The sequence below is a fragment of the Capra hircus genome, chromosome 7 (assembly GCF_001704415.2).
Source record: "Capra hircus breed San Clemente chromosome 7, ASM170441v1, whole genome shotgun sequence".
In the NCBI taxonomy this organism is placed as follows: domain Eukaryota; kingdom Metazoa; phylum Chordata; class Mammalia; order Artiodactyla; family Bovidae; genus Capra; species Capra hircus.
Genome location: NC_030814.1, coordinates 37,603,912 through 37,629,061, shown reverse-complemented (window position 1 = coordinate 37,629,061; position 25,150 = coordinate 37,603,912). Strand labels below are relative to the sequence as shown.

The following is a 25,150-nucleotide window of genomic DNA, read 5'->3' as shown; positions in this document are numbered from 1 at the left end:
GTTACAAGGTGTCACCTTAAATTTTCCGTGTCAATATAAATAGGGTAAAGGAAGAATTCTGAACTACAGAAGTGCAGGAAACACATGACTTGCCAAAATGCAAGAGAATTCAAAACAACGAGGAACTTGAAAATAACAGTTGAACAGACTATGGGTGGTATGGGTGGTCAAGGGGTGAGTGGAGTGACTTGCCAGGGAACAGAAGCAGACAGGAATTAAGAGTTTGATACGAACTGTCTGTACTGAGCTGAATTCTGGGCCCAGGGACTAGAATTAAGGTGGCTGTGCTGACAGGGTGACTCTTTTTTCTCTTGGATTATTTCCTCTTAGCAAGTCTAAAAGTAAAGGATGAATACTGAGATCATGATTCTCCAAAACCAAATGATTATGTAATGCTTTTTGTTCTGTTGAGATGGGAGAATTTGTGTGTCTTATTTTTAAGAGGCCTCCACTGCTACATAGATAATAAAACCTAACCACAACAAGCTATTATTAATAATATAGTATATTTATTTTGGTAAAGACTTGAAATATATCTACTGCGAATATTTTTTATAATCAATTTTTGTATATTTTGTTTCCAGTTTTATTGAGAAATAATTCATACATATCACTGTATAATTTTAAGGTGCACAGCATGACAGTTCAATTTATATATATTATGAAATGACTACCACATAGGTTAAGCTAACATCCATCTTTTCATATACATATGATAAAAAAAAAAAACAAGGAAAAAAACTGTGGTGAGAACTCAAGAAATAAATGCTGACTGAATGAAATTCATTTTATGACACTTAAAACTCAATGTCTTCCTGCATCATCAATAAGATGATTTAATCTACCACACCATTGTGAAGATGGGAACTGCATGGACTACACCTCTTGAGTCTCTTTCCTGCTCCGAGGCTTCCACCTCTGTTGACACAGGTCTCTTGCTAGAGCAGCAGGCTCAGGCACCTGAGATATGGAAACACTTCCCATGGTACCCTGGACCACTTATATGACAGATGCCCCATTTTTATGCATGAGAAGGGAATTTAGCGAGCAGTACCTAGTAGCTTGTTGTTGTTTAGTCCCTAAGTCCTATCCGATTCTTTCATGTTGACCTCATGGACAGTAGCCTACCAGGCTCCCCTATCTAGTAGTAAGTAATTTACATATTGACTTTTTCATTTCCAATAGTCCAGTGGGATCAGCATGTATCTCAAGCTCAGAAAATAAGGCACAGAGAGGTTAAGAAATTAACACAAATTCACCCAGTGAACAGATGACAGAGCAAGAACTGGAATCAGGTCTCTTTCACTATGCCATGCTAAGGAACAGAAATAGCCCCATCCCACTATAGCCCTCTACACTCATAAAAGAAGACCTTCTCAGTGCAGGGGAGGGGTGGTTACCTGGAGGCTTGCAAAATGTCCTTAATGAGGATGTAGATAAGTGTCTTGATTTAAATACATCACTAAAGATTAGAACTAATATAAAGTCCTATTAACTGTAACACTGTCAACTAAATAAACATCTGTGATTTGACCCTTCAACAGCCCCACTAGCAATAATTCTATTTAAGGAACCACCACTTCCCCTCTCTCAGTTACTGTGCTTCTGATGTGGCTGGAGTCAAGCAGAGCAATCCTGACACAGTGATTGTTTCAGTGACAGACACATGCCCATTTCAGAACCAATGGCATGTGATGAGCCTTCAGGTGGGCATACTAAAGACTCTGAAACATTACCTCTGGGTTTGTACCCAAAAGTATGTGGCCTTGAGTCTAATGAATTTGTCCAACTGCAAGAGGTGATCCTAACTTGAAAACAAGCCAACTCTGGGAGACAGAGAGAATCCATGACCTGCTGAGAGTGTCTGTATCTGGTATGCCTGATTTGCTGATGCTAAACAAGATAATACACCTCTCTCTCTCTCTTTCTTTTTTTTGTATAAGACAGCATGACTTGGGTTTTCTATTACTTAAGTGAAAGTGAAAGTGTAGTCGCTCAGTCCTGTCTGACTCTTTGCGACCCCATGGACTGTAGCCTACGAGGCTCTTCCCTCCATGGAATTCTCCAGGCAAGAGTACTGGAGTGGGTTGCCATTCCCTTCTCCAGGGGATCTTCCCAACCCAGGGATCGAACCCAGGTCTCCTGTATTCCAGACAGACACTTTAACCTCTGAGCCACCAGGGAAGTCCATAGACCCAAATAATTCTAACTGAGATGATTCATCTTTATGGATCTGAACAACCCTATAATATAGGCAGGGCAGGAAAGATATTATTGATGTTACACCTGTAATAAGGATGTTTCACAACTCAAACTGAAATTAAGGAAATCTGTTACAGTAATACAATCTTCAGTATGCAGAAGAGTGTTGGGTTTTAATCCTTCCGGCTAGGACCAAAAGCATCTAGGGGCTGCTGGGTTTGGTGGCTGGCTGGTCAACTGGCTACATTTTTTTACCCCCTTGTCTGTTTTCCTTCAAAGGGTGTGAATTGTGTTAGCAGCAAAGGTCAAAGGTGAAGGCTTTTTATATGTGTTTCAACAGGCTTTTATGTAACTCAAATGGTAAAGGGGGAAAGGTTTTTTAATTGATTATGTTGAGCTTCCATTAGTAATCTATAGAACTTATTTACTCTGGGTGGCGCTAGTGGTAAAGAAGCCGCCTGCCAATGCAGGAGACAGAGATGCAGGTTTGATCCCTGGGTTGGGAAGATCCCCTGGAAAAGGGAATGGCAACCCACTCCAGTATTCTTGCCTGGAGAATCCCATGGACAGAAGAGCCTGGTGGGCTACAGTCCATAGGGATGCAAAGAATTGGACATGACTGAAGCGACTTGACCTGCCTCTTGAGAAATCTGCATGCAGGTCAGGAAACAACAGTTAGAACTGGACATGGAACAACAGACGGGTTCCAAATAGGAAAAGGAGTATGTCAAAGCTGTATATTGTCACCCTGCTTATTTAACTTATATGCAGAGTACATCATGAGAAACACTGGACTGGAAGAAACACAAGCTGGAATCAAGATTGCCAGGAGAAATATCAATAACCTCAGATATGCAGATGACACCACCCTTATGGCAGAAAGTGAAGAGGAGCTAAAAAGCCTCTTGATGAAAGTGAAAGAGGAGAGTGAAAAAGTTGGCTTAAAGCTCAACATTCAGAAAATGAAGATCATGGCATCTGGTCCCATCACTTCATGGGAAATAGCCAGGGAAACAGTGGAAACAGTGGCAGACTTTATTTTTTGGGGCTTCAAAATCACTGCAGATGGTGACTGCAGCCATGAAATTAAAAGACGCTTACTGCTTGGAAGAAAAGTTATGACCAACCTAGATAGTATATTCAAAAGCAGAGACATTACTTTGCCAACTAAGGTCCATCTAGTGAAGGCTATGGTTTTTCCTGTGGTCATGTATGGATGTGAGAGTTGGATTGTGAAGAAGGCTGAGCGCTGAAGAATTGATGCTTTTGAACTGTGGAGTTGGAGAAGACTCTTGAGATTCCCTTGGACTGCAAGGAGATCCAACCAGTCCATTCTGAAGGAGATCAGCCCTGGCATTTCTTTGGAAGGAATGATGCTAAAGCTGAAACTCCAGTACTTTGGCCACCTCATGCGAAGAGTTGACTCATTGGAAAAGACTCTGATGCTGGGAGGGATGGAGGGCAGGAGGAGAAGGGGATGACAGAGGATGAGATGGCTGGATGGCATCACTGACTTGATGGACGTGAGTCTGAGTGAACACGAGGAGTTGGTGTTGGACAGGGAGGCCTGGCGTGCTGCGATTCATGGGGTCGCAAAGAGTCGGACACAACTGAGCGACTGAACTGAACTGAACTGAAGCGACTTGATATGCACATTGTTTAAATAAAAGAAAAATAATTTTTAAATTATGCATGTGAAATTGAACAACTATTATCTTTCCTTCTTTCTTTTTGAAATACTTGTTTTTGGAAGGTGACTGCTGATTGAGGTTTATTATTATTATTATTTTTTTTTTTTTTTGAGGGACCTCCTTTACTGCATCATTGCAGAATATGCTGTATTTCCATTTTACAGAGCAGGAAACTGAAGTTCAGAAAAATGAAGTGAGTTAATTAAAATCTTACTACTCAGAAGTAATAAAATAGTGTAATAATTCTCTGTTGATGATTATCTCAATGCAATAATATTCCATGCTGCCTCCAGCATCTCCCAAATCAATCAGGGAAGTCTGACTCAGGTAGTGGTTTGGTGGGCTGGTATAGTCTATTTTAGTGGCTCCAAAACTTTAATAAACCTCAGAATTCCCTGAGAAGTCTTGTTAAAATACACATCTCTTGGCACCCCCACCCAGAATTCCTCAGTTAGTAAATACAGAATGAGGCTCAATAATCTGCATTTCTAACACGTTTCCAGGTGATGAGGTGATGCTGATCTGGGGTTCACATGTGGAAAACTACTAGTCTGCTAGACTGCAGCAGAAGGACATGACTAAACAAAGCAGCCGCAGATACCTTGGGAAACAATGAAACACAGCTGAAGTTCTAACTACAGTTCTTACCATTAGAGAACACATGAAACTTCTGTCCATTATTCACTACAGACAGGCATTGTGTGACACAACTTTCAAGACCATCCCCAAGAAAAAGACCTGCAGAAAAGCACAATGGCTGTCTGAGGAGGCCTTACAAATAGCTGTGAAAAGAAGGGAAGTGAAAACCAAAGGAGAAAAGGAAAGATATACCCATTTGAATGCAGAGTTCCAAAGAATAGCAAAGAGAGATAAGAAACCTTCTTCAGCGATCAATGCAAAGAAATAGAGGGAAACAACAAAATGGGAAAGACTAGAGAGCTCTTCAGGAAAATTAGAGATACCAAGGGAACATTTCATGCAAAGATGCGCTTGATAAAGGACAGAAATGGTATGGACCTAACAGAAGCAGAAGATATTAAGAGGAGGTGGCAAGAATACACAGAAGAATTATACAAAAAAGATCTTCATGACCCAGAAATCATGATAGTGTGATCACTCAACCTAGAGCCAGACATCCTGGAATGTGAAGTCAAGTGGGCCTTAGGGAAGCATCACTATGAACAAAGCTAGTGGTGGTGATGGAATTCCAGTAGAGCTATTTAAAATCCTGAATGATGATGCTGTAAAAGTGTGGCACTCAATATGTCAGCAAATTTGGAAAACTCAGCAGTGGCCACAGGACTGGAAAAGATCACTTTTCATTCCAATCCCAAAGAAAGGCAATTCCGAGAATGCTCAAACTACCACACAATTGTATTCATCTCACATGCTAGTAAAGTAATGCTCAAAATTCTCCAAGCCAGGCTTCAACAATACATGAACTGTGAAGTTCCAGATGTTCAAGCTGGTTTTAGAAAAGGCAGAGATCAAACTGCCAACATCCGCTGGATCATTGAAAAAGCAAGTGAGTTCCAGAGAAATATGCATTTCTGCTTTATTGACTATGCCAAAGCCTTTGACTGTGTGGATCACAATAAACTATGGAAAATTCTGAAAGAGATGGGAATACCAGACCACCTGACCTGCCTCTTGAGAAACCTGTATGCAGGTCAGGAAGCAACAGTTAGAACTGGACATGGAACAACAGACTGGTTTCAAATAGGAAAAGGAGTACATCAAGGCTGTATATTGTCACCCTGCTTATTTAACTTCTATGCAGAGTACATCATGAGAAACGTGGGGCTGGAAGAAGCACAAGCTGGAATCAAGATTGATATTTGGGAGAAATATCAATAACGTCCGATATGCATATGACACCATCCTTATGGTAGAAAGTAAAGAAGAACTAAAGAGCCTCTTGATGAAAGTGAAAGAGGAGAGTGAAAAAGTTGGCTTAAAGCTCAACATTCAGAAAACGAAGATCATGGCATCTGGTCCTATCACTTCACGGAAAATAGATGGGGAAACAGTGGCTGACTTTATTTTTGGGGGCTCCAAAATCACTGCAGATGGTGATTGCAGCCATGAAATTAAGACGCTTACTCCTTGGAAGAAAAATTATTACCAACCTAGACAGCATCTTAAAAAGCAAAGCCGTTACTTTGTCAACAAGGTCCGTCTAGTCAAGGCTATGTTTTTTCCCGTGATCATGTATGGATGTGAAAGTTGGACTATAAAGAAAGCTGAGTGCTGAAGAATTGATGCTTTTGAACTGTGGTGTTGGAGAAGACTTTTGAGAGTCCCTTGGACTGCAAGGAGATCCATCCAGTCCATCCTAAAGATCAGTCCTGGGTGTTCACTGGAAGGACTGATGTTGAAGCTGAAACTCCAATACTTTGGCCACCTCATGCGAAGAGCTGACTCATTTGAAAAGACCCTGGTGCTGGGAAAGATTGAGGGCAGGAGGAGAAGGGGACAACAGAGGATGAGATGTTGGATGGCATCACCAACTCAATGGACATGAGTTTGGGAAACCTCCGGGAGTTGGTGATGGACAGGGAGGCCCGGCATGCTGTGGTTCATGTGGTTGCAAAGTGTTGGACACTAATGAGCTGAACTATGTAAACTTTAAAAAAAATTAATTTTTTATATGATTTTGAAAGGTTACTTTCCATTTACAGCTATCCCAATACATTAGCTATATTCCCTGTGTCGTACAATACATTCTTGGACCTGTCTCATATCCAGTTCTTTGTACCTTCCGCTCCCCTATCCCTATATTGTCCCTCCTCCCCCCTTCCCACTGGTAACCACTTGTTTGTTCTTTGTATCTGTGAGTCTGCTTCTTTTTTTGTTATATTCACCAGAACGTCCTATTTTTAAGATTTCACATATAAGTGGCATACAGTATTTGTGTTTCTCTGTCTGACATATCACTCGGCATAATGTCCTCCAAGTCCATCCACGTTGCTGCAAATGGGAAAATTTCATTATTTTTTATGGCTGAGTAGTATTCAATTCTCCAGGCAAGAATCCCAGGGACGGGGGAGCCTGGTGGGCTGCCATCTATGGGGTCGCACAGAGTCGGACACGACTGAAGTGATTAGCATGGCATAGTATTCAATTGTGGGTATGTACCATATCTTCTTTATCCATCCATCTGTTGATGGACACTAAGGTTGTTTCCATATATTGCCTCTTGAAAATAATGCTGCTGTGAACACTGGGGTGGCATGTATCTTTTTGAACTTACGTTTTTTTTGGATATATATCCAAGAGTAGCCTGGCTTGGTTATAATGATCTTGACAATAATGTAACAAGGGAGTTATTATTAATAGTCTCATTTTAAAAACAAGGAGATTGAGAATTAGGACTAGTTAGTGATTTGTCTAGAGTTACAGTTAAAGTAGTACATTTAGCATTTAATCTGTTTGTTCCAGTGTTCCTGTTCCTACTGACAAGGCTATACAATTGCTTATCTTGACACTTTTCTTCAGTTATAAGTTCAGTCTTGGAACCTGTATCAGGTTGTACTTAGGTAATGAGATTACATAAAATGGAAGGAATAGCAACTGTCACATGAATTTAGCTAATCCTTTTAAAAAACAGATCTCCTTCCCAGCCTCTCCAGCTTTGCCCAAATGATGGTCCTAATTGCCTTTCTCTTGAGCAGTGGGAGACAGGGAGAAACCACTAATCATCCCTTTTTTGGGTCAGAACATAAACAAAAGATAGTTCCTCTTTAACTTATCAGAAAGGCCATGGAGCAATCTCTATTGCCCTGGAAAACATACCAAAATACTGGTCATCTGTTTTGTCTTGTAATTTTTACCTATTTAAACAGCCATGAAAACACTGCTGATGGTAATTAAAACAACGGAGAAAAGGAAACCAAAAATATATGATGGAAAACAGATGAGAGGGAAAGACTAATGAATAAACTGACATTCTATATAGATAAACTACACTTGCAAGAAGCTTGCTGCAGGTCTTGCTTTAAGGGTCTATACTACTTGCTTTCTAGAGTCAGCTTTTAACTCACAAGTGTCCATTCCTGACACAAGGGTTTTGGGAGGGGCCCTCTTAAGTAGTCCAACACCAATAAAAAAAACAAAACAAAAAAGCCCTCTTCTGTTCCCCATTCAGCAATCTGCTCTTAAAATTATTCTGCTCTGGAATTATTCTGCTTATCCATCAAGAATGAAACGCTGAGATTTTGGGAAACACACTCGTTTATTTGCACCAGCATTCTGGACTCTCCTACGAATGACCCCCTGTGAAGGAGGGCAGTTTTCACATTGATCGTTCAGCTGTTCTACTAGTTAGAGAGAGATGCACTTCTGTTTCAGGCTGACCCATGCACGGATGATTCTAACAATGGCAAATTCATGTTAAACACTTGGATTAGGAGGTTTTCTTTTCCTTCTTCTCATTCCCCATTCCAAAATCTTTTTCCAAAAAGAAAAGAAACACATTTAGCGAACAGTTCCATTTTGCTTAAAAGATATTGCATTAAACAATGAAGAGAGGACCTTATTTTTTATAAAATAAGCTAATTTCAGGACTGGTTTCAGGGTTGCTGCTTCCTTTCCCAGACCTTTGTCAGTGATAGCTGGTATGTTCTGGAGAGATGCCCTTGTTCTACTGTCTTATACAGACATGCAAACAGCAACCCTCAGTGATCCAGCAGCATCAAATGCTTATCTTGGGAAGCACAATGGGGCTATTTTAGATTCTAGTTCACCACTCATATCATTCAAAGAAGAGTGAGAAATTGGAAAAAAAAATTCAAGAAATCCTAACTCTGGTATTTTCAATTACTTCGACTAGTGTGTGGGTAAGAAACCTTGTTTTATCTTCCATGAATTGACACTGTGACCTGAGTAACTTTAAATGCTAAGGCAATGAAATGTTAAGCCACCTGGGAATGTCCAAAGCACTCTTTCCAAAGGAAAAATACTCTGAAACTACCTAGCCTGCACTCAGCCTTCTAAGAGGTGAAAGCAAATTTACCAAGTAGAATATGAAATGGAGATTCCAAGAGGGCAAGTGAAGGCCAACATCTGTGACTTTTCTAATTCCTCTACTGAAGCAAAAAGAGAAACAGTAACCAGATACAGAGCTTATAACTGGAATATAAATAATACAAGAGCACTGCTGAAATCCCAGGTAGTTTCAGAAGGATGATCTTTTAAAAAAAATGTTTTTGAACTTTTTATTTTGTATTGAGGTATAGATGAATAACAATGTTTTGGTCGTTTCAAGTGAACAGTGAAGGGACAGTCATACACATACATGTATCTAGTCTCTCCCAAACTCCCCTCCCACCCAGGCTGTCACGTAACACTGAGCAGAGTTCAATGTGTTATACTGTAGGTCTTTGTTGGTTATCCAATTTAGGTTGCCCATTTTAAATACAGCAGTGTGTACATGAAGGATGATCATTTTTAATAAAAGCTAGTAGAAAAATAAAAGGGCTGAGATTCTTTTTAATGTCTTTTTTCCTTCTATGATGCTACTGTGTTTGAAATCTCACAACCATACCATGAGAAGTTTGTACTAGGAGCATTTTGTAAACCTTTCCCACCAAAATTCTGAAGTTCATGGGTAGTTAAGTTGTAAAACAATTACTCAAATTTATGTTTGTAAACTCAAACCTTGTTTTTCCTACTAAATATTTTCACTATGTGGTAAAATACTTATAACATGATCACTGGTGGCACTAAGATATGAGCAATTTAGCTGTTGTTTTGATTTTCAGTTTTTAAATTCTCATGGGTAGATCATGGGAGCACCCATCTTGAGGATTACTTAGCAGACTGATACTTTGTTAAGGAATCACATTAATGCATCTCTTCTTTATGGATCAGTCATTTGGTTGACTTTTTATAGTTGTCATAAGGTGGAAAGATTCTGCCTCAGTCACAAACCAAAATAATCCATCTGGACAAGTAGATAAACCAAGTGCGCATGGTGAGGTTTCGAGTTGCTGTTTCAGGTGATAGTAAAGCTTTCAGAAGTAGAGTTAGACCTTGGGAGCAGAAAGAGAAGAGTAAGACACTTCTCTCAAAGGACCCCAGAAGAGAAACCTTTAATAAAATTTATGACTAATACAAGGTCAGTTGTAAAAAGACACTCAACAAGCCTGGGCTGTCCAGTGGACTAAGGCTCCCCCTCTTTCTAATCCCCTTATGTGAGTCCCTGCCCCTTTCAACCCTGTCAGCAGAGTTAGTACAAGCTGGTTCTAATCTTGGCTTACCCTAGGCCTCGGCGCTTTTCCAGAAAATCTAGGTGCATTTAGGGACGTCCTTGCTAATTTCTTCCACCTGGGTCAATCCTCCTGCTACAATCTCCCTGAACCCTAGTTTCCCTCATGATGGCAAGCATGGGCATGTTGCCTATGTGTCCCTAATGCTGACCATCCATACAAAATAAGTACTTAAAATAAAACTTGCTGAATTGAATTACTGAGAGGGTTAGACTAAGCCCAGGATCACACATTCAAATCCGCTAGGGAAATCATATCAAAGCATGAAGTAGTTGTAATGGAGAATGGGAATAAGTTGGCCCTAGTACAGTTAACTAGACTATAAAAATACAGGCTTGCCTGAAGGACGTTTAAATTCAAAATTTTAAAGATTATGGCAGGGGTCAAAATCACATCTAAGGGTTTACTCCACAAGCTGCTGCATTAAATTCCTTACAGATTTAATGTATTAAAAAACTGTCTTTCACAGCCTTCAGAATGGAAGAAAATAATAGCAAATGAAGCAACTGACAAACAACTAATCTCAAAAATATACAAGCAACTCCTACAGCTCAATTCCAGAAAAATAAACAACCCAATCAAAAAATGGGCCAAAGAACTAAATAGACATTTTTCCAAAGAAGACATACAGATGGCTAACAAACACATGAAAAGTTGCTCAGCATCACTCAATATCAGAGAAATGGAAATCAAAACCACAATGAGGTACCATTTCACACCAGTCAGAATGGCTGTGATCCAAAAGTCTACAAGCAATAAATGCTGGAGAGGGTGTGGAGAAAAGGGAACCCTCTTACATTGTTGGTGGGAATGTAAACTAGTACAACCACTATGGAGAACAGTGTGGAGATTCCTTAAAAAACTGGAAATAGAACTGCCTTATGACCTAGCAATCCCATTGCTGGGCATAGACACCGAGGAAACCAGAATTGAAAGAGACACGTGTATCCCAGTGTTCATCACAGCACTGTTTATAATAGCCAGGACGTGGAAGCAACCTAGATGTCCATCAACAGATGAATGGATAAGAAAGCTGTGGTACATATACACAATGGAGTATTACTCAGCCATTAAAAAGAATGCATTTGAATCAGTTCTAATGAGGTGGATGAAACTGGAACCTATTATACAGAGTGAAGTAAGCCAGAAAGAAAAACATCAATACAGTATACTAATGCATATATATGGAATTTAGAAAGATGGTAACAATAACCCTGTATGTGAGACAGCAAAAGAGACACAGATGTATGGAACAGTCTTTTGGACTCTGTGGGAGAGGGGGAGGGTGGGATGGTTTGGGAGAATGGCATTGAAACGTGTATAATATCATATATGAAATGAGTCACCAGTCCAGGTTCAATGCATGATACAGGATGCTTGGGGCTGGTGCACTGAGACGACCCGGAGGGATGGTACGGGGAGGGAGGCGGGAGGGGGTTTCAGGATGGGGAACACGTGTACACCTATGGTGGATTCACGTTGATGTATGGCAAAACCAATACAATATTGTAAAGTAATTAGCCTCCAATTAAAATAAATACATTTATATTAAAAAAAAAAAAACCTCAGCATTCAGAAAACTAAGATCATGGCATCAGTCCCATCATTTCAAGGCAAATAGATGGGGAAACAGTGGAAACAGTGAGAGACTTTATTTTCTTGGTTTCCAAAATCACTCCAAACGGTGACTGCAGCCATGAAATTAAAAGATGTTTACACCTTGGAAGAAAAGCTATGACCAACCTAGACAGCAAAAAAGCAGAGACATTACTTTGCCGACAAAGGCCCACCTAGTCAAAGCTATGGTTTTTCCAGTAGTCATGTATGAATATGAGAGTTGGACTCTAAAGAAAGCTGAGCACCGAAGAATTGATGCTTTTGAATTGTGGTGTTGGAGAAGACTTTTGAGAGTCCCTTGGGCTGCAAGGAGATCCAACCAGTCCATCCTAAAGGAAATCAGTCCTGAATATTCATTGGAAGGACTGATGCTAAAGCTGAAACTCCAATACTCTGGCCACCTGATGTTAAGAAACTGATTCATTTTGAGAAGAGCCTGATGGTGGAAAAGATTGAAGGTCGGAGGAGAAGGGGATGACAGAGGATGAGATGGTTGGATGGCATCACCAACTCGATGGACTTGAGTTTGATCAAGCTCAGGAGTTGGTGTTGGACAGGGAAGCCTGGCATGCTGCAGTCCTTGGGATCACAAAGAGTTGAACACGACTGAGCGACTAAACTGAACTGAAATGTCCCGCTCCTCATCCAACTTTTCCCTTTGATTTAACATTTATGCGTGATTTGTCTGATCCAGTCTTTACTCTGATGGTTATAAAATGGTGGATTAAAAAAAAAAACAACAAACTGTCTTTCAGTTCCATTTAATCTATAATTACCAACTGCTTTAAAAAAAATGTGGCATAAAATAGGACTAATGAATAAGGAAAATTCACCTAGAAAAAAGCCTGAGTCTCAGAGCTCCCTTGTAAACTGTGATCTTGATATCAGGCTAGTGTTCCTTTCCTAACCATGTGAGGTCTTGTTGTGGAAAATTCTGCAGTACTTCTCTGTGTGGGAACTAAAGTAGCCTTCCTATTTTTTGTAGTTTAATCTCTTCCATTATTTTTATTCTCACAAAATCAAATTAATTTCTCTTGAAAAAGTATTACTTTCCAGTTATGTGTTAATTTGTGTGGAATCCACTGGAAAAGAACTAAGGACAGGAGGACAAGGGGGCGACAGAAGGTTGGATGGCATCATTGACTCAATGGATATGAGTCTCAGCAAACTCTGGGAGATAGTGAAGGACAAGGGAAGCCTGGAGTCCTGCAGTCCATAGGGTGGCAAAGAGTCAGACACAGCTGAGTGACTGAACAACATCCAGAATGATATGTAATTCACAGATCACTGATTTTTAAAATAATGGAGACAGGAGGATGAATGCTAAATTTGGGGGAAATGAGAGTGCATTTGTCTGTTTTTTTTTTTTTTTTAAAGCATCTGCTGGGAAGGCCACTTTATTATTATTGTTATTATTTGTCGTGCCACGAGGCTTGCAGGGTTTTAGTTCCCCAACTAGGGCTTGAATCCAGGCCCATGGCAGTGAAAGCCCCAAGTCTTAACCACTGGCTCATCTGGGATTCCTAACAGTACACTTGAATTGCTACATTTAATAACAATAAAACACAATAAAATATATGATGAACTGAATACTTTTTAAAAGGTTGGTAGAATTCTTTTTGGGTTCTACTTCTTAACCAAGCATAAGCTACTACTTTCAAATATAGTTGAAAGCCAGGAGTCATTGTAATTGTATGGAAAAAAAATTAAAAGATTGGGGTCATACAGAAATCCCCAGAAGGAGGAAAAAGTGAAGGAAACTATACTAACAATCTATATTTTTAATGGACCTTCCTTTCTTCCAAAGGAGCGTCTTGCTTTAAATTATTACGGATCCTCAGGCTCTGTGGAATGAGCCAGGTTTGACAATGAACTCATTTTAAGTTCAAAGTCCTCTTTTCACACATTTCGAAGGTAGATGTGAGAATCTGCATACTTAATTCTGATAACTTGAAGAAGTTTTAATACCTGGAGCTTATATCCTGAGAGGCAAAGGCTCATTCTAGTTCCATTTTCATCTGATTTTTTGACTCAAGTCCCAAGCTGGAGAGAGATGACTGATCTAATCTTTTCATTAGCTGGTTCATACAACTCAAAGCATTATGTATGATGACTTGTTAGAGATTTTTATATACACCACGTAACTGGTAATTCACAATTTCCAATACATTTTAAAATAATACCATAGAGGACATTTGGTTTCCACAAGGCTGGAAACATCACAGTCAAGTGTTTACAAGGCACAGGCATATAGGGAGGGGTATTAGGGGTAAACTTTAGCAGTAGAGGAGGAAATTTTTCCCCTGGGGCTTTACACACATCACTGAGAGAAAAAAGGGGTGTCTTTTCCAGACACACACCCCTCCTCTTCATAATATTCTAAAACCCAGGACAGTGAGTAACAAATGTGACAGATGATCAGGTCAAGTTTCAAGAATTAAGGGCAGGTTGTGAAAGTGTTACTCAGTTTGACTCTCCATGGCTCCATGAACTGTAGCCAACCAGGCTCCTCTGTCCATAGCATTTCCTAAGCAAGGATATTGGAGTGGGTTGCCATGCCCTTCTCCAGGGGCTCTTCCAACCCAAGGATTGAACCTGGGTCTCCTGCATTGCAGGTGGATTTTTCACCATCTGAACCACCATGACTGACTTAAAGGTTGTAATGCAAATCATCCCAGGTCATTGGGAGACTCATCATTTCCTCTTGGTCCTAGGTTTTGAAACTGATGCCAACCTTGTCCCTTTAGCTAATGAGGATAGGTTTGAACATACAAAGTCTCCCATTGTCTCCGTTCTGGGTCAGAGAGGAATTATAATCTGCTTCTAGCTTTCAGCTAAAAAGCAAAGAAGTCAGGGTTTGGTTTCTGTCCTCCTTAAACAAGGAGCCAATGTTTTAATGCATCTAAAAAGCCTGAATGCTCCTTTCCCCTGGAAGCTATTGACTCAAAAAGAGAATCATACTACACACTTCAAAATCCCATCCACGGTATAATCAGTTCCACTCACATATATCAGAGACACTCCTTCCACAGTGTCTTACCCACTGCCTCTTATTGTTTTTTATTTAATTTGGCTAAGAACAGAAAGCTGACCTAATGCAGACCATATGGGCTGGATTCCCGTGACTATAACAAAAGGGCAACAGAAAGAAGCAGCGCGTACAACTCTTTAGAGATGCAGGGAACACAGCCAGTGACCTTTGCTTCCACAGATTTAGAATAACATTCAGCTATTAAATGGCAGGGGGCATGGGGGCGGTACTGAAATGGATCTCTTGAATAAAGACAGGCTGATGGCGAGGGTGCATGGATTCACACTGATAACTAAATCCTGTGAAGGGGAGTTTAGACACATGTTTACTCATAACCAGCAATGGATCTAGTGGCTGCATTTTAAAAGAATGCACTGGTGAAAAGTAACTCAATAGCAATTTAAAAAACTAATACAATGATGATGACATAAAGTACATACTTATAAGCAAGTATCCACTATATATAACAAAGGCGAAATAAATGATGCCAAGAGTTGTCATTATAGATTACAGAACAAATGCCTTTCAATGAATAGGAAAAAGCAAATATCTATTTACAACGAAAATATTTATAAGCACCGATTTCTCACTAGAACATTATGATACTGAATACTATGTAACTGTTTGAACAGGACCAAAGGATTTCTAATATTTGCTTCAACAGGTAATTGGCAGTTGTTGCTGTTGTTCGGTTGCTAAGCTGTGTCTGACTCTTTGCAACCCCATGGGCTGCAGCACGCCAGGCTTCCCTGTGCTTCACCACCTCCTGGAGCCTGCTTAAAGTCATGTCCATTGAGTCGGTGATGCCATCCAACCATCTCATCCTCTGTCGCCCCTTTCTCCTCCACACTGTAAAGTCACTCAGTCGTGTCCAACTCTTTGCGACCCCGTGGACTGCAGCCCACCAGGCTCCTCAGTCCATGGGATTCTCCAGGCAAGAATACTGGAGTGGGTTGCCATTTCCTTCTCCAGGGGATCTTCCCGACCCAGGGATCGAACCCGGGTCTCCCGCGTTGGAGGCAGACGCTTTAGCCTCTGAGCCAGCAGGGAAGCCATTTGGGAATCCCCATCCATCCTTCCTAACTCCTGTATCTTGCAGACCTCAGCTCAAATGTCCTTCCATCAGGGAGTCTTCTTTGATCAAACCTTAGTCTGTCAGGCCCTCTGACATATGGTCTCACAGCAACACACTTTCCTCACTGTCCTTATTTACATTTATAATTATACATTATTTCTCTAGATACTCGTTTAAGGTGCATCCTTTCAAGACGTGGTCTCTGTGAAGCCAGAAGCATGTCTGGCAGGGATTCAGGAAGTATCTGACGAATTAGCAGATAACCCCATTAGGCAGTATTGAGTACACATTCAGGGCTTTCCTGATGGTGCAGTGATAAAGAACCCACCTGCCAATGCAGGAGATGCAGGAGACACAGGTTCAGTCCCTGTGGCGGGAAGATCCCCAGGAAGCAGGCAGGATAACCCACTCCAGTATTTTTGCTTGGTGCATCCCATGGACAAGGAGCCTGGAGGTCTATGGTCCATGTGGCCACAGAGAATCAGATGCGACTGAGCAACTAAGCACGCACACAGTGTACCTTCCACTCTATGAGCACTCTACAGGGATGAGTGCATCTTTTGCTCACCACCGTCATTTGAGGTGGGTGCTCTGATGAACGCTCACTTCAGAGATGTGCAAGCTCAGGTTACTGTCAGTCACTCCTGAAAGAATCGCAACAAGTAAATAAGGGACTGGGATTTGAACCAAGGGTGAGTTAATACACTTAAGACAGATGGTACATTGGGACCCATGATATGTCCCCTTGTAAGAGTGAAATTCCGTCTTGTTTCGAGACATTTAGGAAACATGAACACGCACTGTGGAAGTGAAAGAGCAGAGAGAGAACAGGCCCTGAGGCATGGCAGGTCAGAGAGGGTGGCCTGAGAACAGAGAGCAGGCGGATAAAGGAAGGCAGCCCTGGGGCTCTGTGAGGGTGGGCTCAGAGGGCACGCCACCTCTTGGGCCCAAGGAGAGGAAGTGGGAAAGCAGACAGAGGCCTCTAGGTCCACAAAACACTCCATCCACGAGGTAATCAGTTAGACTGCTTGATCCTGTCTTTTCTCTCTGGATTGTTCCTTCTCATTTTGTATGGCTGCATTGTAGGAAGAGCCACTTGGTGAAACAAGAGGTTAGATTTTAAAATAAACTACTACAAATACCCAAACTCTTTAATTCCAGACTGCAGGGATTCTTGACAGAGGAGCCTGGTGGGCCACAGTCCATAAAGTCACAAAGAGTCAGCCACAACTGAGCACACACACACACACACACACACATACACATAGGAACTCTCAGAGCACACCTATAAGCATTCACTTTTATTTGGGCTGAGGTGACAGGGACTCTGAAACCAGGCTGCTTGGGTTAAAAGCAGACTGGGTTAAAGGCAAGGTCACAAAGCTTTGTGATTTTGGACAAGATATTTCACCTTTCTGACCCTTAGCTTTCTAAACTGTAGGAAAGGTATGTTATGTGGCAGCCTGTACAGGAGGGGAGTTTGAGGGAGAATGGGTACATGAATAAGTATAGCTGAATCACTTTGTAGTCCACTGGAAATGATCACAAAATTGTTAATTGACTATACCCCAATACAAAATGGGCTTCCCTGATAGCTCAGTTGGTAAAGAGTCCGCCTGCAATGCAGGAGACTCTGGTTCAATTCCTGGGTTGGGAAGATCAGTGGAGAAAGGATGGCTACCCACTCAAGTGTTCTTGGGCTTCCTGCATGGCTCAGCTGGTAAAGAATCCACCTGCAATGTGGGTGACCTGGGTTCAATCCCTGGGCTGGGAAGATCCCCTGGAGAAAGGAATGGCTACCCACTCCAGTATTCTGGCCTGGAGAATTCCATGGACTGTATAGTCCATAGGGTTGCAAAGAGTCAGACACAACTGAGCGACTTTCACTTCACTTCAATACAAAGTAAAAAGCTTTTTTAAAAATTAGAACAAAAAGAAAGTAAAGGGATTACATTATCTTCCTTATTGGGAGGTTGTAAGGATTGATGGTTTCCCAGGTGGCGCTGTTGGTAAAAAATCTGCTTGCTACTGCAGGAGACAGAGACGCAGATTTGATCCCTGGGTTGGGAAGATCCCTTGGAGAAGGAAATGGCAACCCACTCCAGTATTCTCGCCTGGAGAATCCCACAGACAGAGGAGACAGTCCACAGGGTTGCAAAAATTAAGTCACGACTAGAGTGACTCCCAGCATGCATGCACACACGAGGACTAAATGAGATAAAAGCACCTAAAACAATGCCTTATTTGAAAAACTCAAGGAATAGTAACTTAATTATAATAAAAGTAAGCAGGGGAAGGAACTGAACTTCTGCTTTATCATGATCAGGAGAAGCCCCCGCTACATTAAACCAGTAGTGTTAAACCAGTTCCCAACTTAAACAGCCTTGGAAGTGGTGACAGAGGGGAATACACGCATTTGCTTTATCACTCTTTACGACACACACGAGTGTGTTGGTACAGTTGTGCTTCTCTTTGCAACAGCCTGTTAGGAGGGAATCTTCTAGTTTCAGTCTCCCAGCAAAAGTATCTAAAAGTTGAGACCTCACTATTCACAGGCCTGAGAAAAGAAAGTGCAAACACTATTTCTCCCTAATGCCTAGTGTGGGGACCTTGCTTGGTTCCTTATCCTTATGGTGGGCAGAGGCAAGAGGTAACTCAAATGTTCCATTTTGTTATTTGCCAACAGGATCAGTCAAAGGTGGGGAAGGGAGATCCTGCGCCCATCATACAACTAAGTGTTCAGATTTATTTACAGCTTCATGAATTTATGGGAAATAAGTCTCTTTTTCTCCAAGTTAAATGCATCTACAAAGAAAGTTTCATTATAATGATAGTGATAATATGAAAGTACATTTTGAAGATCATCTTTGTACCCAGCACTTTAAATTGCAGTGTAGATAAGAACATCGACATAATTAAGTCTTGAAGACAAGAGTTTTTGAATCAGCTTTGAATTCCAGCTTCTCTATTAATTAGCTGTGTGACCTAGGGCAAGCTCCACAGCTGAGCTGAGCCTCAATGCCCTCATCTTTAAAATATAAAGATCACCTCATCTTTGAAATGAAGCTACACCCTGTGGTTTGTTTAAAAACTGTGGTAAGATATTTAAGGAACTGACCATCACAACTGGCGCACGACTGGGTATGTAACAAAGGTAACCACTGCTAGGGTATTTATAACTTTAAAATTCCACAAGTGGGAGAGGAGACGTCAATTCACTGAATTGTATAGGCAGGTAAAGCGAATTCTTTATATTTCTCATTAACCCCTTGCAGTGGATGTTGTAGTTGAAGCTACCCTATCCCTTTAACAGAGAGTAGAGACTGTTTTCCTGTTTTAGATGTGGGCCTGACTGCTAAACCAGTCTTGGTATTTTCCCTCCCATTGCCAGGCACTGGTACAGGGATGGGAGGTCTAAGTCAACTGAGCTATTGTCAAAAAAATGAAACGTCTGTTGGAAACTTCGTATTTTAAAACATCCCCAGCTCCCCTTCTAGATATGAATGAAGAAACAAGCGGCCTTGTTGTTCCTGGCAGCCCAGAACAAGAAGATATCCTTGACAAGATTTTTCTTTCTCCCTCTTTCTCTTTCTATCTCTCTTTTTCCCTTCCTTTTTCAGTTTCTCTCTTCTCCATGCTTCTATGCATGCTTTGCACAAAGTACATATATTTAAGTAAGCAGAAAGTCAAAAAGGCATCATTAATAAAAATCAAATAGTAATTTTTAATCATTCTAAATAAAATTGAGCCTAAGACAATGGTAAGTGGACGTATTTTATATGTGTGTGTGTGTATATATATATATATGTATATATATATATATATTTACATTTCCAAAGTCAATAGCCTATGAGAAATTTTTATTATTATCCTAAAGCAGTTTAATAAAAATGCCCTCAACTTATTTGTCACTTATGTTTTGTCAAATGGGTTTCTTATCTTTTATCTCAGTGCCTTCTATAACAGAATAAAACTGAAAGATGAGGGAAGGACTTCCTCATCTCACGGATAACAAATCCAAGGCCCAGAGAAATTCTTTTCTCCAAGTTGCAAAACTTTTCAGAAGTTAAGCCAGGCTTAACTGGCCAGCTTCTTGTCCTGGTTTCTTGTATCCATACTGGACTCTGTGGTTTATTCTGCCAACTATAGAACTGAGGAAAGATACTTTAAAACAGCTTCACATGTAATCTGTGATTAAAATGTGCAGCTCAGAGAGAGAAATCTAGGATACATTTAATTTAGTCCCACCTCTACCACTAACTGCTAATATGACCCTGAGCAAGTCACTGACATTTCTGGGTTTCAGTTTCTACATATAAAAATGAGACATCACAAAAATATAACTTTGTAGGGTGATGGATATTAACTGGACTTACTATGGTGATCATTTTTGCAATAAGTATAAATATCAAACCATGACATTGTACACCTATAAGTAATACAATGTTATGCCAAATATACCTCAATAAAAAGCTAATTAACAAAAACTCAGAAATTAAAAAATGTTGTAAAAATGTAACAAGTAAAAAGAAGTGCTAATTAAAAACAAACAAACAAACAAACAAACAGAGACTTTTTTGAAGTGAAGTTTCTTCCGAAGCCTTTGATAACCTGGGGAACTGACCAGTTGGTTCCAGAGTCAACTACAGAATCCTTAGTCTAGTTCTCAAGACAGCAATCATTAGTTGTTCAAGTTTGATACTCAAGGTATAACCCATTTATCTTCCCCAGGTGAAGTCCCTGCTATTAAGGGTGGTCCAGAGCGACTTCACTTTCACTTTTCACTTTCATGCATTGGAGAAGGAAATGGCAACCCCACTGTTCTTGCCTGGAGAATCCCAGGGACGGGGGAGCCTGGTGGGCTGCCGCCTATGGGGTTGCACAGAGTTGAACACGACTGAAGCGACTTAGCAGCAGCAGCAGCAGCAGCAGAGATCAGCAGGTGTGGCATCAGCAGGACTCAGTTAGAAATGTAGAATCTGAAGCCTCACCCTAGACGTACTAAATAAGAATCTGCCCTTTAACCAGAAGCGTGCATGCACACGTGCTCAGTCACTTAGTTGCGTCTGACTCTCTGAGACCCTGTGGACTATAGCCTACCAGGTTTCTCTGTTCATGGGATTCTCCAGGCCACAATACTGGAGTGAGTTGCCAACCTGCGCTCCAGGGAATCTTCCCAACCCAGGAATTGAACCAGCCATCTCTTATGTCTCCTGCGTTGTCAGGTAGGTTCTTTACCACTAGTGCCACCTTACGCACACTTGAGAAGCACTAGGTTAGATCATCTCTTAGATCCTTTAAAGTTCTAAATGTCAAAAACTGTAGGATTTTCCAAAACAAAAAAGGCAATTTTTCCATGAAGCTTGGGTGGTTCTCCAAATGTGTTAAAGGATGTTTCCATCCTCTGTACAGTAAAGGGATACAGGAGATAACTAGTCATGATTTTTGAGCTCCCCTTTAAGAATGTCCAATGAATCACAACCAAGGAACCAACTAAACCCTCAGGGGAAGACTGAACTGGAGATGAACCCTGACATCCATCTCAGCCAGACATCCCTTGTACAACTGTGGTCTGAGGGCTTCTGAGCATTTAGCCAGTTACGTGGTGAATTACCCCAGTGAGAACTGACCAGTGCACCAGCCACCCTCACAACCCAATTCTTGTTAGAAGAATTGCTCTTAATATAACACCACCTTGTCAGACATCTCTGTTCCATTTTAACACCTGATGACCCTCAGCTCTGAGATCTGCAGATGAGGATAAACAATGAAAGTGACTGACCTTCACAAAACATTGGCTGCAGGTTAAATTGAGAAATGAAGATTATGAGTTTGGAAAAACAGGGAAGAACCTCAAGCTCAGCTGTCAATCTGGGATGCTTGGCTAAAGAATAAAACCTCAGCTGGACTTGAAGTCATATACTGAAAATCCTCAAAAACAAAACAAACAGAAAGACATGGATTCAAATCCTAAATTTGCCACTTATGAGTTGTGTGCCTGAATATGTTACCTCTCTCTAGGCCTCACCTTTTGTCTAAAGTAGAATTTTAAAGGGTTATGAAATCCTGGTATATTAGCAAGCTTCAAACCCTTTATGAGCATCAGAATCATATGGAAAGCTGGCTACAATTTAAATTCTTGGAAGTGTTAGTCACTCAGTCATGTCCAGCTCTATAACCCCATGGACAGTAGCCCTCCAGGCTTCTCTGTCCATGGAATTCTCCAGGCAAGAATACTGGAGTGGGTTGCCATTCCCTTCTCCAGGGGACCTTCCTGACCCTGGGTCTCACACGCTGCAGGCAGATTCTTACCATTTGAGCCACCATATGAGTTGTGTGACTGAATATGTGACTTCTTTCTAGGCCTCCGCTTTTGTCTTTAGTAGGATTTTAGAGAATTACAAAAGTACCTAAAAGCACCTAGTATATCAGCAGGCTTCAACTTTATGAGCATCAAAATCATCTGGGCAGCTGGCTACACTTTAAATTCTTAGGCTGCCAGAATTTCTGATTTAGTAATTCCAGTGAAGGGGCTGGGGATCAGCACTTATTAGAGTATTAGTGATTCCAATGTTGTGTGAAGTTTTTCCTGAACAGGCATCAGATAAGTCCCTATGGATAAGTCCCTATAAAACGCTGCTATGGGGCAGTGGATGGTAAAGGATAATTGAAGTAGAGCACCTGTAAGCTCTTGGTAAACTGTGAGAAGACATTATTAGTAGTTCAGATGGGGGAATATTTTGCTCCAGGTAACACAGTAGGTAGGAGCAGATAAAAAACTTTTTCCAATGGACCAGAATGATTTCCAGTTTATCAACTTTTCTCAGAGAGCTTAGTTGGAATGAGAGACTGAGTAAGGATGTAGGTCAAACTATCATGAACTGTCAAATCAAGGAATGAAAAGCAGTGCTGTGCAATGGGCAGGTTATGCTAAAAAAACTGGGGTCTTTGCTAGTAAATTGCTGTGTGTCCTTGGACTTGTCACTCCTCTCTGGTATCAGTTGTGTCACTTATAAAATACGAGGATCCTTCAATATTGTTTCAAGGGTTCAACTATTCTTGTTATACTGTGGCTGTAGAACCTGTGTGGGAGGAACAGCTCCTTGCTCCTTTTGAGATGGAATGCATCTTTCACTCTGTGAAGTTTTTGCTGAACAGGCATCAGAACATGACACCTCTCTCCTCTGAAATTTAGTGGGATGTACCATCTATGCCATGTGCTATTCATTCTGAAATTACCTTGTATGATTTGGAGGAATATTATACAAGCAGTAGACTCTCCCAGAAGACTAAGAGAGAATGGTGCTTGTGAGCCCTTTTATGGTCCACATCACATCACATCACAGTTACTGCTATCTAACACTGACTCTCAGCCAGCCAAGCACTTTCCATGTACTTCCACAATCCTTAAAACTATCTTCTGAGGGTAGAACTGACAACGCCAACTTACAGTTGAGGAAACTGAGGCTCAGACTGCTTTCCCTTGCTCACAGAGTTAGTAAGGGACAGTTCTGGGGCTTGAGTTCAGAACTGTCTCAAATCCAAAATCAAGTATAAGTGACTAAGCTAGTCCTGCCCATGCTCGTCACTATTAGGCTACCCTCCAGGAGTAGAACCTGGCGAAGCACTTGCTGAATGAGCAACACATTTGTGATGTTCTTCCCAAATCTGTGTTACTTATGAGAAACTGAAAGTTATCTTGCAGCTGCCTATAAGGGCAGGAGCAGAGTGTAGCTGAAAGCCATGGCTTTGACTTCGGGGGACCAACATTTGAAAGTGCTGAACCAAAATCAATCCCGTGGTCCTGGGCTGAGGATGGGCCAGGGAAATTTGCAATGCTCTAAAGCAGTATTCACTGATGAGGACTTCTTACTTCAGCGCACTCTCAGGGGTTGGCAGGCTTGGCCTCCACAACTCAGAGGTGCTTCCCTCCCTGTAGGGAGTCAAGGCAAGCATCCTGTGACTCACTGGAGAAAGCCAGCTATTGTGCCCTTGAAGCCAGTCCAGCTCTCAGACACTTTCTGCAGCAGAAGCTAGCGGAAATGTTGAGAGGCAAAGAGACAGCTTGTTTATTGCTGGGGGAGTTTTCAAAATGATGTCAGGGTCCATTTTGGTTATGTCTCCCCAGGTGCTCTTTGCCAAAATTAAACAAGCATCAAGCAATCCTGCAAACCTCTTCTCAGAAGAGGCTATAAGATATTCCTAATTTCTTTAGAAACACAGGGTTGCTGGAGGTACTGCAGTTTTGTTTTTTTTCTAACAAAATAATTTAATATTAATTGAGATATGGTTAATAAAAATTTAATGCCAGTGCTTGATTCCCTAAGCTATCCATGGAACACTCACTTTTCTTTATCTTTCTCAACAGCTCATAATCTCTCCAAAGTTTTCTCAGTAATAGTTGTATTCATGGTACTAGGATTGTTATTTTATTTCCTAGAATCTGAGATTTCTATCAATTGAACATTTATTGATGGGTATTTATAAATCAGAAAAGAAATTAAATACGTATAGTATCATACCAACTAGGGGTGCTTTAATACGTGAATCTGCTTTAAAAACTGAAAACTAGTGCATGCTGCTCTGAAAAGACTTAATAACACTGCAAAGTGGGCTTGATTTCCAGCACTGATATAACAACAAGGTAACATAATAGTGTTCTATTTTCAAATTCCAGAATGGAACAGAGAACTCAAAGAGCTAAAGTATTACTGTGTACTGTGAAAAGTTAAAGTGTTACATATGAACTTTTTATGCTACTGATTAAGTCTTGGTTGGTGGTGACCTGGGCATTCTGATAGAGTAAGTATTTTCCAAAATTTAATTCCTTGGGAATGATTCTCACTCTAGGAAATGCCTAATTGAAGGGAAATAAGTTATAGTAAGCGTCTGCATCCTTGCAGGTCATGAGATGACCAGGTTCACTGAGTCAGAGGGAATTCACAGGGAAACTCACCTTGCAGTAGCAAAGAACATGACAGGAAGACTCAAGGGGCTTTGGTCCTGGCAATTTTTCACTGATGATGACTTTCCAGGTGTGTCACATTTTCTCATCTGCAGAATGGGGCTTATATCTAGCCTCCGTGCTTCTGCTGATTTTTGAGATAATTAAATGAGGTACCACAGGAAGCACATTGAAAAAGTATAAATACGCCACTGGGGCACATAATCATCATCTAATAGACCTGCCTCATTGGTTATTTACTACTTCGGGAAAAAATGAAAGTGTTAGTTGCTTAGTTGTGTCTGACTCTTTGCGACCTCC

General features: G+C 41.0%; 1 protein-coding gene across 3 annotated transcripts in view; it reads right to left on the bottom strand.

Annotated features, from left to right (window-relative positions):
- The window catches only part of GABRB2 (gamma-aminobutyric acid type A receptor beta2 subunit), a 305,548-nt gene that overhangs the window by 6,432 nt on the left and 273,966 nt on the right, over positions 1–25,150 (bottom strand). The window lies entirely within an intron of this gene.